Below are 17,992 nucleotides of genomic sequence, written 5' to 3' on the forward strand. Positions count from 1 at the left end.
CTTCGGTGACTTCTCAATCCTTTGAGGTTGTAGAACTCTCCTCGGGTTATTCTTGTTCAGTGTTGCAATCGGCTCCGAAAGGGTTTGATTCTCCAGTAGGCTGTCTGTGAAGAGTTCTTTCTAGATCTAATTCTTACCCCCTCCCCCCACCTCTTCCATTACCTCTAGTGTGCTCCCTGCTTTCAAAATTCCTTGTTGGAATGTAGGCGGTGGAGACACACACAGAGTAAAAGATGATCTCCCTTGCTCATGACGTAATTTCTATGCATTCTCGCTCTTGACGTCATATATATATATACTAGCAGTTAAGCCCGGCTTCGCCCGGGAGTAAGCGGAGCCCTGTAGCAATTTAAGACGCTCGCTATCCCATTATCATTAGCTTTACCTCCTTTGTTTGGATACAAAAAAAGAGTTATCTCCCTTACCTTCTAGAAATTTCCGGAACTGTCCAGTTAATTTTTCTTTCTTCATTTCTTCCTTTCATAGGAGCAATAGCGAGTCTCTAATATCACTGGCATGATGTGCTTGCTACAGGTGAACATAGGCACTGAACTGGTCTTGCACCATATGGGCTGTATTCAATAAATGGGAGGTCCATAATCTGAGAAAGGAAACAATGAATCAAGAAACTAAAACCCAGGTGCACATCTGCGGCACCTAGGGAGTGTACGTGCACACTATCTTGTTCCTGCCTCTTGCCATCTCAGAGGTATGGCGACCACAGACAAAAAAGAGTTATCTCCCTTACCTTCTAGAAATTTCCGGAACTGTCCAGTTAATTTTTCATTCTTCATTTCTTCCCCTCATAGGAGCAATTATAGCGAGTCTCTAATATCACTGGCATGATGTGCTTGCTACAGGTGAACAGTAGGCACTGAACTGGTCTTGCACCATATAGGCTGTATTCAATAAATGGGAGGTCCATAATCTGAGAAAGGAAACAATGAATCAAGAAACTAAAACCCAGGTGCACATCTGCGGCACCTAGGGAGTGTATGTGCACACTATCTTGTTCCTGCCTCTTGCCATCTCAGAGGTATGGCGACCACAGACAAAAAAGAGTTATCTCCCTTACCTTCTAGAAATTTCCGGAACTGTCCAGTTAATTTTTCATTCTTCATTTCTTCCCCGCATAGGAGCAATAGCAAGTCTCTAATATCACTGGCATGATGTGCTTGCTACAGGTGAACAGTTATCTCCCTTACCTTCTAGAAATTTCCGGAACTGTCCAGTTAATTTTTCATTCTTCATTTCTTCCCATCATAGGAGCAACAGCAAGTCTCTAATATCACTGGCATGATGTGCTTGCTTCAGGTGAACAGTAGGCACTGAACTGGCCTTGCACCATATAGGCTGTATTCAATAAATGGGAGGTCCATAATCTGAGAAAGGAAACAATGAATCAAGAAACTAAAACCCAGGTGCACATCTGCGGCACCTAGGGAGTGTACGTGCACACTATCTTGTTCCTGCCTCTTGCCATCTCAGAGGTATGGCGACCACAGACAGACAGACAGACAGACACTCTCTTTTATTATATGTATAGATAGATAGATAGATAGATAGATAGATATATATATTAGGCCATGAACGGTTTATTTTTTTTTTTTTTTTTTTTACTTTGCTACCTGATCCTTTATTTGGTTAGTGTGTCGTGTTATGTTGACTTGCCTTATAAGTTAGTTGATCCTCTGTGTTACACGACACCTGAGATTGCCACAAGTTCTCAAACGTCGTATACGGTTGTGTTCTTTTATTCTACGTCGCCCGTCTTCGCAGCAACAGAAAACAACTCGTCTAGTGCCTCGGTGACGAGGATTTATTCAGCATTCAATACATACAACTGCACAACGTAGCAGAACTCAAAAAGAAGCTTTTTTACATACGAATCGCGCTGGCATATATAGTAAATACTCAATCTCGAGAATATTCCAGACCGAACATGAAACAACTACATTATACGAGCCGTGCATGGACTAAACTAGCGACATTCTCTCTGACGTACATCAAAAGCGCCGACGCACTTAATCCGAACGAACGCCACGAACTCACGACTAAAACAGCATGGTAAACAACTTGTTTTGACAGGACTAGAAAGTTCACCTGCATTCTCGTCCAAGCATAAATATTGTGTTTACAAAATATAATATCGGTACTTTCCCACAAAGTACAAATAAGTCAACTACATGCAACACACAAAACTGAACCAAAGCTCAGCAACGGTAGCGTTTCCTAACATTACCCCCAACACCAGAAGAAATTTACCTAATTTCTTTCAATCATTGAAACGCTACCTGTACACATATTATGTATACATAACAGATTGAAATCCAGGTATGTACATTAGTCTGTTGGAGAATGAACACAGTTTTTATCACATACTCGGCTGAGAAAATCCGCTCCAACATTTTCTGAACGCTTAATCGATTCCACTCGCATATCAAAGTTCTGCAAGTACATCACCCACCTCATGATACGATTATTCACAAACTTTGCAGAGTTCAGGTAGGTGAGGGGTTTGTGATCAGTCTGAAGCACGAATTTCACCCCTTGGAGGTAGAGTTCAAATTTCTTGATTCCCCACACGATGGCTAAACACTCTTTCTCCATGGTCGAGTAGTTCTTCTCGGCTCCTGACAGCTTCTTGCTGGCATAGCTGACCGGAAACGGTTTACCTCCATGCTCTTGCATCAGCATGGCGCCGATCCCTTCGTCCGATGCGTCTGTACGCAAGATGAACTCTTTGGTAGTATCAGGAAGACGTAGCACCGGGTCTCGTGACATCAGGTCGCGCACGGTCTGGTATGCCTTCTCCTGAGCTGGTCCCCAGAGTATTCGGTTGGGGCATCCTTTTCGGGTCATGTCCGACAAAGGCGCCGTTATGGCGGCGAAGTTTGGAATGAACTCTCTGTAGTACCCAGCCAATCCAAGGAAGGATCGCACCTGCTTCTTGGTTTCAGGACGTGGCGCATTGAGGATCTTGGTGACGTTTTCCAACAAAAGCCCCTTTTGACCTTCCTTCAGTGAATGACCTATGAAGTCAACGTTGTCGGTCCCCAAAATGCACTTGCTGGGTCTCACGGTCAGATTAGCTTTTGTCAGGCGGGAAAACAGTTCCCTCAAAGTCTCCAGATGCTCCGCAAAGGTCTCCGTGTGGACTAGCAGATCATCCCAGTAGTACACAACATTCTTCATTCCTTTGAGCATTTTTCGCATTCCCCTCGTAAGGGTAGCACCACTGTTCACCATGCCAAAAGGCATCCGCAGGCACTCATACGTTCCGTCTGGAGTTGCAAAGGCGGTCTTTGGTATGTCCTCTTCGCGCACAGGAATCTGCCAATATCCCTTGCTGAGATCGATCACCGAGAAGATCTTACTGCCGGTTAACTGTCGGAATAGATCAGTTGCCGTCGGCATTGGTTCAGGGTCAAACACGGTGATCTTATTCACTTTCCTGAAGTCAATGCATACCCTGTTTGTACCGTCTTTCTTCTTGACAACAACAACGGGAGATGAGTAAGGGGATGATGACTCACGGATGACCCCCATCTTCAACATGTTGTCGATGTCCTTCTTCAAGGATTCCCGAGCCTGAAACGGGATAGGGTATGGTTTTGAGCGAACAGGAACGTCAGATGTGGGGTGGACTTCATGTTCGACCAAGGACGTAGAGCCTGGAACATCACAGAACCTATGGGTGAAGTCGCCCATAAAATCATGCAGCTCCTTCTGCTGGTCTTCTGTCAGGTCAGGTCCTAACTTGACGTCATCCACTCCCTCTTTCTTGTGGAGGTCTCCCAACTCCAGTAGTTCCTCACCGTCGAACTCGTCTAGTTCGGCTGGTTCTTCCGCACTTGCTGCGACCTGTACTGCTTCCGGAGGTCTCTCCACATACAGTTTCAGGAGGTTAGCGTGGTAGATCTTGGACTTCTTGCCGACATTCACCTTGTAGTCGTTGATCCCTACCACGGCCTCAACCTCGTATGGGCCTTTCCACTGCATCAGTAGTTTGTTGTGATCAGTGGGAAGCAGTATCAGCACTTTGTTACCTGGTGTAAACTTCCTGTTTACGGCTTTGCGGTCGTAGTAGTGCTTTCCACTATCCTGATACTTTCTCAAGTTTTCTCTCGCAATCTCGAGAGTCTTCTCCAGTTTCTCTCGCAACTCGAACACGTACTGGTAACTGTTCTTCACTTCAGGTGTGTCCACATCTTTCGTCCACAATTCCTTTAGTATTTGCATCGGACCTCTCACGGTCCGCCCGTACATCAGCTCGAACGGGGAGAATCCAGTGGACTCTTGTGGCACCTCCCTGTATGCAAACAGCAAGACATTGATGTAGCGATGCCACTGCCTTGGCTGCTCACTGCATAGTTTCTTCAGCGTGGACTTCAGCGTCGCATTGAATTTTTCGACCAGCCCATTGCACATCGGGTGATAAGGTGTCGTAGTCAAGTGACGAATGCTCAGCAGCCTGTTGACCTCTTCCATGCATTCAGAGACAAACTGTGTCCCCAGGTCTGTGAGGATCTCTTCAGGAACCCCAATTCTGCTGAAAATGTCCACAAGTGCCTCGGCAACAGTCTCGGTGTCAATTTTCTTCAGAGGCACGGCTTCTGGGTACCTGGTTGCATAGTCTACCAGGGTCAGTACCCAACGATGACCCTCTTCACTTGGCGGTTTGATCTCGCCGATGAGGTCAATGGCCACCCTCTTGAAAGGTCGGTCGATCAAAGGCATCTTCTGCAACGGCACTTTCGGGACCCTTCCTCGAGGTATGGTTTTCTGGCAAATATCGCACGATCGGCAGAATCGAGTCACATCTGCATGCAGTCCTGGCCAGTAAAACGCAGCCTGGATTCTGTCCGATGTCTTCTTGACACCCAGGTGACCTCCCATAATAGAGTCGTGGGCCACCTCCATCACCTGGCGCCTAAGTGGTTGAGGCACCAGAACTTGACGTAATGGCTTCCCACCGTTGACTCTCGGGTGCTGGAACACTCTGTACAGGATCTTGGCCTTTACTTCAAAGTGCACAGTGCCTTCGCCCTTAGTCATCTCCTTGACAGGACGACTCCTGTACTTTGTCAAGGTCAAATCAGCTTCCTGTAGCTGAATCAGCCGATCCCTGTCCACGACAGCAGTTGCAGAACTGTTGGTGACCCTGAGTGGCGTAGTTGTTTTGTCCTTCTTCGCCTGGGCTCTGGTCGTCACAGCGCTTACAACCTGCGGCTGGTCGCGGCGATGCACAGTTGCTCTGTCATCTCGTAACAGTTCGCTGATATCTTCATTCGCGAATGGCAGTGGGTCTTCCTCCTCAGCAGCAGGCTGAGCTGAGCCCATTCTCCATTCGAAATCAGGGTCATCAGGACGTCTCGCACCCCCAATGTTCCCAATTAGTAGATCGTACAAGGGCTTCTTCAGGCAGACGGCCTCAACTTCTCCGGTGAAGTATGCAGTATCGATCTGGTCTTTCCCTTCAGTGGATGCTGGAAGTTTTGATGCCCTGTGTAGCATTTGCTGCTGGTTATCTCTTAGGCGTGGTGCCTCGTGCTCATTTTGAACACGCACCATTTCTGTCTGAAGCTCTAAGCGCTTCCTCTCCATTTTTATCTGGAGCTCTAAGCGTTTCAGCTCAATTTGCCTTTCTTCACGCTGTGCTTCTCTTTCTCTTTCTTCACGCTGCGCTTGTCTTTCTTTTTCTTCACGCTGCGCTTGTCTTTCTTTATCTTCACGATGCGCCTGTCTTTCTTTTTCTTCACGCTGCGCTTGTCTTTCTTCACGCTGCGCTGCGCTTGTCTTTCTTTTTCTTCTCGCTCACGCTGCGCTTGTCTTTCTTTTTCTTCTTGCTCACGCTGCGCTTGTCTTTCTTCACGCTGCGCCAGCAGTCGTGTCTGGGACTCGACGAACTCCGTCAACTGCTTGCCTTTTAGTCCCAGTTCAACTCCTTTTCCCCAGAACTCAGCCATTCTGGTCTTTTCCGGTGCGTTCGTCTGTATTCTTTCACAGCCACGAACGTAGACGAATGTAGTCTTCTAAAAGAACACAGTCTCTACTGCACCTCCGATGCTTCTCTCGTCGCTGGTCACCTTCGTAGACGCAGGCTGCCACCCTCCTCGTCTAACGTGACGGCGCACTCTGCTCACGATACGTACACGACGTACCCCAGTCGTATTTCGTAGTATTAATGCACTAGCTCCGCGACGAAGTCCGTCTCGTCCAAACGGCAGCTAACCTCTGTAATCCCGATACACTCCGGCGTCGCTCACCGTACCGAGCTGCGGCGATTACCAAACTCTTCACCAGTCACACCGAATCCACGGTTCCGTAGTCTCAATACTGATCCCTCAGGATACACCCGATTGATGGCTACCTCCTGTGACTGTCTTGACGCTGGTCTTTGTTGCTGGAAAACCCTTGGCGTTAAACGTAGATCCTTGGCTTGGCCCCCAATTGTTACACGACACTTGAGATTGCCACAAGTTCTCAAACGTCGTATAGTTGTGTTCTTTTATTCTACGTCGCCCGTCTTCACAGCAACAGAAAACAACTCGTCAAATTGAGTTCGAGGATTTATTCAGCATTCAATACATACAACTGCACAACGTAGCAGAACTCAAATAGAAGCTTTTTTACATACAAATCGCGCTGGCATATATAGTAAATACTCAATCTCGAGAATATTCCAGACCGAACATGAAACAACTACATTATACGAGCCGTGCATGGACTAAACTAGCGACATTCTCTATGACGTACATCAAAAGCGCCGACGCACTTAATCCGAACGAACGCCACGAACTCACGACTAAAACAGCATGGTAAACAACTTGTTTTGACAGGACTAGAAAGTTCACCTGCATTCTCGTCCAAGCATAAATATTGTGTTTACAAAATATGATATCGGTACTTTCCCACAAAGTACAAATAAGTCAACTACATGCAACACACAAAACTGAACCAAAGCTCAGCAACGGTAGCGTTTCCTAACACTCTGTGTGTGTGTGCGTGTGCGAGTATATATGTGTGCGTGTGTGTTCTGATAATGTATGGTTGTATTGCCCGTATTGTGATATCTGTATATCACATGTCTGTAAAGAATGATCTTATTCTTATATTACTATTATCGCGTGTGTCTGCGTTTCATCATAAAAAGTTTGTTCCTATGTATTCCCATTTCGATTATAACCATTTTGCTTAGATCGGGACTAGCTGTAAGAAAGGTCCTACGGACCTAATGCTATCTTTCCTGTAATAAAGTTCAAGTTCAAGTTCAAGTTCAAGTTCTCTCTCTGTCTCTCTCTATTAGTTACACTTGCACGCTGAATGTTTTATTATGTTTTACCGACAGCCATTGCTAGTGATTTTAATTAGCTGCTGCCGTATTTCTTGAGCTGTTCTTGCTTTATTTGCTTTAATTTCTTTGTTTGAAGTTTTCGTGTATTCCTTCTTCTTGTGTTTGATAATGCTGCATGTTGGTCATTTAAATGTTTACCATCTAGATGCCAAAGTACAAGACATATGCAATTTTCTACACAGCGCAAACCCCGTGTACCACGTATACGGCATCACCGAATCACGCTTACTCGACAGCATCCCCGATACCCGCATCCGTATCCCTGATTATGACGTCATACGTCGTGATTCCCGTCGTACGGGTGAAAATGTCATCGCTGCTTACATCCACTCTTCCATTGTTCTTTCTGTATTTGGTGTTTAACGTCGTTTTCAACCACGAAGGTTATATATCGCGACGATCTTCCATTGTTCAATACACGTAAACATTCGATGAGGTAACTTCAGGTGACGAGACATGACTTCCCTATGTATGTATGAAAACAAGAAGAAGGAAAAAAGTTACACTTACAAACCAAACTTTGTATGGTTAAAGACACATTAAGCCTCCCGTAAACCATCACAGATACGGTCAGGCTTTTACACACAGTACAAACACCCTTTCATTTAAACACTCACCGATTGAGAACATCCTAGGTGCCCTCCGTAAAGAGCGAACAATTTTCAAAGAATTTATTTTTGCGTGGTTTATCTTACCCCTGAGCCCTCGTGAACCCGTGTGATCCAGTTTCCCTTTTTCACAATGTAGTCGTCAGTTAGTCATTTGAATGCGACTCGATGTTAGCTTATTTACAATAGCACGTGTTTATTCACGAAACAAACGGCTGTGGTTCATAACAAGAACTCTAGCGATGGCTTTTGACTGTTGAGAGGAACGGCGATATGCATAAACAGTCGTCTGCTACGACCCTTGCGTGATCCTGTCGAAGCTGGAGGTATCCCACGAACGCTATTCACGACTTTCCGACCTTGACATTGTAGTGGGGGTCAAGTGGGCGTTGGCATCATTGTCCAATCAGAAATAGGGATGCGCTTCAAGGGCGGATCAATTCACTTTGGAGGGGGGGGGTTACAAAATGACTGCGAAGATACAAGTAAGCCTCTAGGGGGGTCCGGGGGCATGCCCCCCCGGAAATTTGTTTGATCCAAAGAAGCAAAATAGAGCTATCTGGTGCATCCTGAGCCAATAAATTACCTCTTTTTTGGGGGGGGTTGGGGGGGGGGGTAACCCCGTGTAACCCCCCCCCCCAGATCCGCCCTTGCTTCCGCTTCCGGTCCCGCCCAGTCGGAAGTTTACTTTCAACTGAAGAAATGGCGCGGAAAAAGGTGATGAACAAAATAACACAACCTGGTTTGATAACCAAATGATTGCGACATTGCATTCTACAATACTCTATGAGTAAAAATCAAAATCTGGCAATTTCATTGGTTTAGAAACATGAGAAAATGATGATTGCCCATGTTTTGTGAAGCATGGTGATTTTCACATGTTTTGTGGAGTGTATGAATATCATTTTCGTGTATGAACACAATGGTATCAATAATGGCTGTCTACCCTCGAACTTTATCATATTCATTATGCTGGTGACCCAAGGAGGTTTCGTCTCTCCATAATCACAAGAGTTAGCAACTGTCAAAATGGAATCTGAAGGCAACTTCGAGTTGAGTCTCTCATCACTGAGAATGGGAGAATGATGAAGACATCAAGCAATTTATAGCAGAAGAAGGAAGAAAACAAAACGAACATGCCACACTCCATGAAGCTGACAAAGGAGCCAGCGCACAAGTGCCAGTGGGCCACGCAGAGACAGAACACCAGAATGAGAATGAAGACTACGAGGGCAGCATTGCCGTTGACGCGGGGTTTGATGAGCCTCCCCAAAACTCCACCAAGAAACGAAAACGACAATTTCTGCCAACAACGGAACAGGAACGAAAGGAGATTGCCGACAACGTCGACTCAAAGGGAACGAAAAGGGCTACAAAGTTTGGCGTCAAACTTTTCAAAGGTACGTCGAATGTCGCACTTTTCATGATGAATCAAGTTTATTTTCTCTTTTCCCTTATTTTTATTCTCGCTGAATTTGTGTCCTGTTAGTTCCAAAGCCCTTGCACTCATAGATATAAGTCTTTGCTAGTTTTAGTTTTTTCTCCATGACGTCATCTCTCTCTCTCTCTCTCTCTCTCTCTCTCTCTCTCTCTCTCTCTCTCTCTCTCTCTCTCTCTCTCTCTCTCTCTCTCTCTCTCTCTCTCCGCCACAGGACAAATTCGGCCAATCTAGAGGAATATTGTAAAATCATTTTCAGGCCCGAATATGTAATGACTGAACAAAAGTGAGGGAGGGGGCCGGGTGGGTGGTGGTGTACGTGAATTATTGCAAGGGTACGCCCCTCAGAGAAGCCTTACATTTGCCTGACAATAAGGAGTGAAGATATTTTTGTGATCATGCTTCGAAAAAGTCAATGTACTTTACGGGTTTTCACAGCTTATGTGTCCGAAACAATGTACTGCTGATTTCAAAGCTACATGGCACAGATTATAAATACGATGGGCAACATTTTAGATCTAGTTGACCACTTGCGCCTTCTTGTTATATTTGATTCATAATTCAACATTTTCTTAGTGGTCCTGTCAGAAACATTATTCTTCCTTTACCATAAATCTAAGTGTCATGGGCGAGAAAAATCGCACAATTTCTAACTTTAAGAAGTTGGGGAGGGTAAATGCTGTAAGCTTGTGAAATCAGATGCTAAATTTGCCTGCTTGGTAAGCCCAGTCAAGTCTTCCGGATACATAAGTTTAGTATCACCAGGCTGTTTGAAGGGACTGCTCTTTTTGTGTTTGCTTAATGCCCACTAACAAGGAAATCAGCTTTACAGACACAGAATTTCTTTCTCTCTATTTCGCAACAGCTGATTTTCTTCGATTTATCGTTTTATGAAAGAAAAAACCTAGTCGATCGAGTGTGTTCACATTTTGATGAAAACTCAACGGTTATTACCTTAACTATTACAACTGGAACAGGACTTGACTACAAAGAATAGCCTAAGACTTGACAAAGAGACACCGAGCACGTATATCACAAAATAAAACATTAAAATGTCGAACTTTTTAAAAAAAATATTAAAGGCACAGGAAGCCTCCCGTAAGCCATCACAGATACTGTCGGGCTTTTACACACAGTACAAACACCCATCCATTTGAACGCTCACCAAACGGGAACAACCTAGGTGTCCTACGTAAAGAGCGAGCAATTTTCAAAGAATTTATTTTTGCGTGGTTTATCTTACCCCTGAGCCATCGTGAACCAGTGTGATCCAGTTTCCCCTTTTCACAATGCAGTCGTCAGTTTGTAATTTGAATGCGGCTCGCTGTGAGCTTATCTGCAATAGCACGGTATTATGTACCTCTGACTTTTCACGAAACAAACGAATGTGGTTCATAAGAACTCGAGCGATGGCCTTTGACTGCCTATAAACCGTCGTCTGCTACGAAAACCACGACCTTGCGTGACCCTGCTTCCGGGTTTTTCCTTTTTCAAACTTTCAAAACTTCGAATTGTACTGACCTTGTCTTGATGAAAAAATAATTATTTTATGGCTCTTTACGTAGGGCACCTAGGATGTTCCCGTTTGGTGAGCGTTCAAATGGAAGGGTGTTTGTACTGTGTGTAAAAGCCTGGCAGTATCTGTGATGGTTTACGGGAGGCTTACTGTGCCTTTAAAGGCATATGTACGCGCTCCCGTGTTTACAAAGTGTAGTTTGCCCATAATCGATGTCAAACGCACCATAAGACCATGTAATGACGATATGTCGCCATGCGCGGACCATATACATGCATTACAGCTTGTTCTAGCCTCTGAAAAAGTGAGGATGTCAACAAAGACGCGGAGTTATTTCCCTTGCGTCAACTCTACCTCTGTTGGCAAATCTATAAATAGGACGATCTAGATCAAAATAAAAATTCAAATATCTCAACATTTAAGGGGTCCTAGACCACAATATCTTGCAGGGAACTTAATTTAGCATGTCTCCAGCTGTGGGTAAAGCAATTAGCGTGTATAGTCATCGAGTACATATGGCTTTAACTTTTAGAGCGAAGAGTCGCGAAAGGTTTCCTACGTAACATTCGTCCCTCGTTGGTAACGACTCATAAAATGCTCCACGCCTGCTCCGTTGAACAAGTTAATGGGATTTTTTTTGATGGAAAAACCTTTCAGCGACGTTGAAGAACGTTGCATGCAAAAGAAACACTAAGTTTGATGAGTTGCTAAGTGCCAGTGACAAATATCATGTTTAACGATCCAGCGTAACCTGAACAAATATAAACGAAGCTTAGTGGCGACACGCGAAAGTCAAAATCACATTCAAATCGGATCAAATTGACACGGCGCACATTCTAACACGTTCACTACACATCAGTAATGCCTGATAATACGCATATTCGTGCGTACAGAAGTTATAGACACGTTCACGTAGTTCGCGGTTGGTTTCATAAACCAAATGTTGCGTAGGCAACCGTTATTTTTGAACGATCCAAATGCACACTGTAAACATCCGTAAGGGCAAACAGCTAAGTGCATAGGCAACACTATGTAACACCAGCACAAAACACAACGAAGATGCATGTCGGGGGTTTCATGGTCGCATTTCATTGGCAGCCACACGGATACTTAAAAACAAGATGTAAGCAATGTCACAATAAAAACGCCATTTTGACGTCATTTTCTGTTTGCTTTCCTACAAAACACTAACCAACCTAACGATCTTCTTAATTGTATTATCGTTATCTCTTTGGTCAATTTGCAGTCTGTTGATATCCTTATATCATTCGAGAAGCAAGAAAAAACATTCCGAAATCTTACTCTAAAGTCATGACTAGTGGTACAGAGCTTTGTGGAAGGACCCCTTGATTTTAGATGAAATGCATCGGATCATTGCAGGTGCTTCTAAGTTACAGTACAGCGAATGTCCCCTGAACATTTTAAGGTCCAAATCGTCACCAACAAATCGAAAATGGTGCCTTAGGTGTACTAACTTTAACTGAGAAATGTTAACCATACAAATGGATTTAATCAATAATTAATGGTTCCATATATATTCTTGGTCTGCAGAGAAAGAATTAGAAACGCTTGCACATTTTGACTGTCTACGTTCAGTAAATTACAAGGGTTTCAAAGTACATCATCACCTTCGTAACATGGAAAGCAAAGGTTGTGACATGGATTTGAGTTTGTTTCTGTCAAAACAAATTGACTTTATGTCCCCTTGGAAGTAGAATAAAACCACGTAGCTATGTCAGATGTATATTCGCTTACAGCAAACACAAACATTCTGACATACATTGATTATTGGCTCCGTCTTGATCCCACTTTTTGGCACCACTTACAGTCAAAATACTAACTAAAATTATGTATACTTACCTAGTTCTCTGAAAATTCAAGCCATAAATGGCAATTCCTTGATCGTCTAGAAGACAAACGACAAATCACGGTATGTCGCCATTGGTGCCTGACCACAGAAACACAGACAAACAATACACAAGCACAACAGACACAGAGAGCTGCGGAGACATCTTTTCTTCTGCAGGTATTCCCATAGTTTATCCCCTTAGGGCTGACGTCAGTGCATGGCTTATATTAATACCAACCAAACAGGCTAAACAGGTTCAAGCTCTTGTAAGTAATGGGATTTCCCGCAACTACCTCATAAGCTGACGCTATGCTTTAGTGTGGGCTTGGTTAATCGCTTGATCAGGTGCTTGTAGCGCGGTGGGAATTCTGTCATATCTAGAACAATCGTGCACTTGGTGAAGAGTTTTTGAAATTTGGCATGGAGTTAGGTATGGTCATAAGGTTTTCAAAAACCATCGCAAACAAATTAAACCTTAAGTTTTGTTGCCTGTTTGCGCAAAATTCAATATGGCCGCCGACGGAAGCAGTAAATGTTATATAGCAGCTCCCATTATTACAAGAACCTTGTCAAATGTCTCCTATCCCATGTTTTCTAGTGCAAGGAATCCAAATATGAGATCTCTGGTGTTTCACCGCTATTTTCAGGGTCAAAGGTCATTTTTCAAGGTCATTTCAGTTAACAAAGACGATAACTTTGGAATGTATTAACTTCAAAAGATGAAATTGGGTTGTACACCCATGCGTGAGCCCTGTGAGCTCACGGTTCAAGTTCTTGAACTCACGACTAACTATTTAGTTAAACACGAATTATGGTGCTCAGAATTGTCGATGTTATAGATATGGTCGACTGGTCGTAAGTTCTGGGGCCAGTTTCATAAGCCAGAAACACAGTCGACCAACTGCAGTTGTCCGAGAGAACCACAGTAATCCGACGTTATCGGGTTTCACGAACAAAATTTCAGTCGGCCGACTGCGGGTCGTCTCACCGGAAGTTGGCCAAGTATAAGTTACAGCTCCGTCCATCCATGGTATCGCCTGATATTTTGTCGAGACTGGGTCAATGAATATGATGACGTCACTCGAGGCTCTGCCGAGAGTGACGTCATTATATTCTTTCACCCCGTCGAGACAAAATATCACGCGATACCATGGATGGACGGAGCTGTAACGTATATATGGCATGACCAAAGTAAAGAGAATTTGTCATGGTATGTGGAAACAAATCATTGGAAATTCACCATGGGCAATCAACCCAAGCCTAAAAGTTGTATAACTATATTTTGTTTTAGTCTTGGCAAGGCCAGTTTTGTCCAGTTCCGGAAAAGACATCATGAATTCATTCACTCTGCCCAGACGAAAAAAACAATTCCATGGATGAAAACGTATAAGCTTATTATCCCGTGACGCATCAAAGCTAGATTTTGTTTTGAAACGTCATTACAACGTACAGATAACTTATAACGACATAATCGCCTTCACAAGACAGGACAAACGCACACTTTGTTTTTCGTCTGCTACAAATCTAGTCTTGTTGGTTGACGGAGAGAAAAAAGCTTCAATCGTACCTTCATCAACAGGAATAAATGCTCAATCCGCTGTCAGTTTGCAACTGAACCTTGTTTTTTTCTTTAACTTTTTGGTTAACATTGAAACGGCAATCCAAAAGAGTGTTTCAGCTGTTTCAGCTCCTTCTTTTGAGTTGCTTTTCAGTATAAAATGACACCGGAAGCGAACAAATTGTCGTGTATACTGTCGTCACAAAAAGACGTCATGACAAAGTTACACGCAAAGCGAAAGAGACTTTGACGTCATTTACTTTTGTTTGGAATTTTCCGTCTGTTCCTAGCTTGTCAGTGAAGACCTGACGTGAGTAAGCTTACCCTTTGCAGCTGTGAAATAATCAGTCTTGTGTCTCGGTCGTGTAGGTACAGAGTTTGCTTCTGCAATCATTGTGTTCGTGTTGATGACGGCTTCATAAGATTTCCATTTTCTTGTTTCTGAGGCTGCGCAAGTTATTTTGCCTAGGTCATGGCCGAACTTTAGGCCTACGGAGAAATATCGCTGGATATTTTCTCCCAAGATTAACAGAGACAAAGAAGGGAAGTCATGCTGTATACACGGTGATGCTCTCCCCCCAACACTGTGTTCGGCTTACTGCGGTAAACCGAAAATAAATGTAATTATCCGCACAGTCACTGGCAGAATGCTCACACTTTTTTGGATTGTGAGCCAAACCTTGTGATTGTTCTTCGAAATGTATCTATCATGACGCAGTAATCCAGGAGACAAATCAGGGTTATGTCTTGAAGACGTCACATTATGGCGTAAGAGGGTTAGACGTCACGCGAAGGAATTACTGAAAGTCTCGGTCATTGTTATTTTGAGCGGGCCGAGACTTGTTTTTTTCAAGTTCTTCGAAATCGGCCATTTCCACGTGCGAATGAGCAAACGGTAGTGGTAATGTTGATAAATTTAGCCCTCGACTTGGCCATTCGGATTACTGAACAGTCGGTCGACTGCGGTTGTCCGCGGGTGACGGTGATTCGCTCATGAAATGCGCTTTTCTGTGACCCGGCGAACAACCACAGTCCATCGACTGGGCAGTCGATCGACTGTCAGTCGGTTCACTGCTATCTTATGAAACTGGCCCCTGGACTTAGTCACTGGCACTGTTTGCGCAGCCTCCTTCACACTTGCACAGTGGACCACAGCGAAGACCAGCGCGATGACACTTGCAGTTTCCTTTGCAAGCAACCAAGCAGCCACAGTGGAGCAACGGTGAGCACCCTGTGCTGGCGTCAGGCAGACTTGTCCAGTATGGCACCCATGCCTTGGTTCTCTCATTCCATTCTCATCCCCAAACACTTGGGTTTGGGATGTTGGAGGTTTTGGACAGAGACTGTTTCCAGATGAAAGCTGCGATGAACAATGCTCGCTTTGTGTGCTGGAACAACGCATGCTGGGTTGGTGGGAATGATTCCAGAGGTTTGAGACCAACAGTAAACATCAGCTTTCTTGCTTCGTTGACAAACGTTGATCTACAGTTTTTGCTGTACATCAGCACAGTGAAACGCTCCAGACGCTGCATGTGCAGTGAGTCGAGTGTGAGGCTGGTTGGGTCCTGGGTGATGGCGATGAACGTGTCAGTGACCTCAGGAAAAGTGGCCCACGCATTCAATGCTGTCTTTTTGCCAATTCCAAACATGGCCGATGTTACATCACATCCTGTGTAGGAATGAAAGAAGGGAAGTGCCTGAAAAAAATGGACTTACTCGGTTTTGTCAGCACACGGCAGAGCTACCAACTCTGTTGTTTGATGGCATCTGACTTGCGCAAAATGTAAAAAAAAAACCCGGAATCAGGGAATCTTTCTTGCGGGAAAGTTCCGCGGCAATAGCGGGTTGCGGCAATAGCGGGCTGCGGCAATAGCGAACCTCCCCCCGTGTACACCACATTGGGTGTGCACGTTAAAGATCCCACGATTGACAAAAGGGTCTTTCCTGGCAAAATTGCTTAGGCACAGTTAATAATTGTCTACCTATACCCGTGTGACTTGGAATACGGCCGTGAAAGGTAAATATGCGCCGAAATGGCTGCAATCTACTGGCCGTATAAAATTTCATCTCACACGGCATCACTGCAGAGCGCCTAGAACTGTACCCACGGAATATGCGCGATATAAGACTCATTGATTGATTGATTGATAACGGGCCGCGGCAACAACGGGCCGCGGCAATAACGGGCCGCGGCAACAACGGGCCGCGGCAATAGCGAGTTGTAACCGGCCAGTACAGCACCTGCTGTTCATATGTAGCAAGCAATAATGCCAATGGCATTATAGATTCTCTATCCCTCTTATTAAAAGAATAACATTTAATGCAGAACATAGAATCAAACACGAAGGTACCGGAAGGTTCCAGAATCAAAGGGAGGTTGCTCAATTATCTGGAACTTTCTCCAGAAGGGGAGGTAACTTATTCCATAAAATAACCAATGCTTGCAGGAATTGAATTGATGGTGACAGTCTGAGTGGGAGCATATGTCTTCAAATGCTTATTATAACATAAAGTATTTTAAATGTCCTAACGTTTTCAATCCACATATTTGCAAAGGAGGTAAGTCCTTTCCGCAAAAAGTTTGATTTAAAGTTTTGTTTTCATATTTTTCTTTCATTTGTGGTTCTTTGATATCCTGCATCCCCGGGCGAGGACGGGCCCTACCTGCTAGTATATATACATTATATTCACTGCCTTTAACAACCAGCTAACCAGGAAATGATGAGGGGGAATGGGGGTTGGGTGGGGGAGGGGGTATTGTTCCATGGCTATTCAACCTCTGGTCCTATTGCTGCAATGCATACGTCGTTACCGGTGTTGGCGTCGATCACTGTCTCATTAACCCACATTTATGCAACACAGTGAGAAGCCAATGGAGTGAACACTATTGAGCAATTACGACGGCGCCAGACGAAATCATTAATGTCTCAAAGACCCGACAATTTCCTGAATTTCTCTATGAGATAATAAAGTATTCTTATTCTTATTCTTATTCAATGGGTCCCTTCATGATAATATTATCTGCATGACTTTACACGCTTCGTTTTTTTCAGCATGCACAGTAGGGCTAGGAAATCGACAGTCGACCAGGCTTGCACGCTTCCTGAATGTTTGTTTGGTGGTGAAAATGGGTCGTCTCTATGGTTCCCTCATAACAATCGTTGCCGGCTATGGACAACGTTTGTGAGGTCGGATGTTAAACCATGTGTACCACGAAGGAATAGAAAAAACCATAATGTATCATTGACATGTTTGGTTACACAAATTATATTCACGTCCCTGTCGCTGCGGTATAGGATGTTCACGTTCGGGCGAGGGGGCAGGTAGACATGTCGTCAGTCGTCTGCTGCATTCCCTCCTTTGTAAATTACAAACTCATCACACTATAATACATAATGCAACCGAACACACACCGACACACACACACACACACACACACCAGCATACGCACGCAAGTACGCACGCACCCACACACCCACACGCACACACACACACACACACAAACACAACACACACGCGCGCACATACCCCAAGTTACACACGTACACACAAACTCACACGCACTCACTCACACACACTTCATACACACAAAACACACCCCCATACGCACATATAGACAGACAGACATACACACCTTCAGGGACGGATCTGGGTTTTGAAAGGGGG

General features: G+C 44.5%; 1 long non-coding RNA gene across 1 annotated transcript in view; it reads right to left on the bottom strand.

Annotated features, from left to right (window-relative positions):
- The window catches only part of LOC138960920 (uncharacterized), a 29,254-nt gene extending 16,140 nt beyond the window's left edge, over positions 1–13,114 (bottom strand). The window contains exon 1 of the long non-coding RNA XR_011454095.1: positions 12,780–13,114. This is a non-coding gene — a long non-coding RNA (uncharacterized lncRNA). The remainder of the gene's footprint in view (positions 1–12,779) is intronic.
- Between the last annotated feature and the right edge of the window lie 4,878 nt (positions 13,115–17,992).

Source organism: Littorina saxatilis, linkage group LG3, assembly GCF_037325665.1.
Source record: "Littorina saxatilis isolate snail1 linkage group LG3, US_GU_Lsax_2.0, whole genome shotgun sequence".
NCBI classification, from domain to species: Eukaryota; Metazoa; Mollusca; class Gastropoda; order Littorinimorpha; family Littorinidae; genus Littorina; species Littorina saxatilis.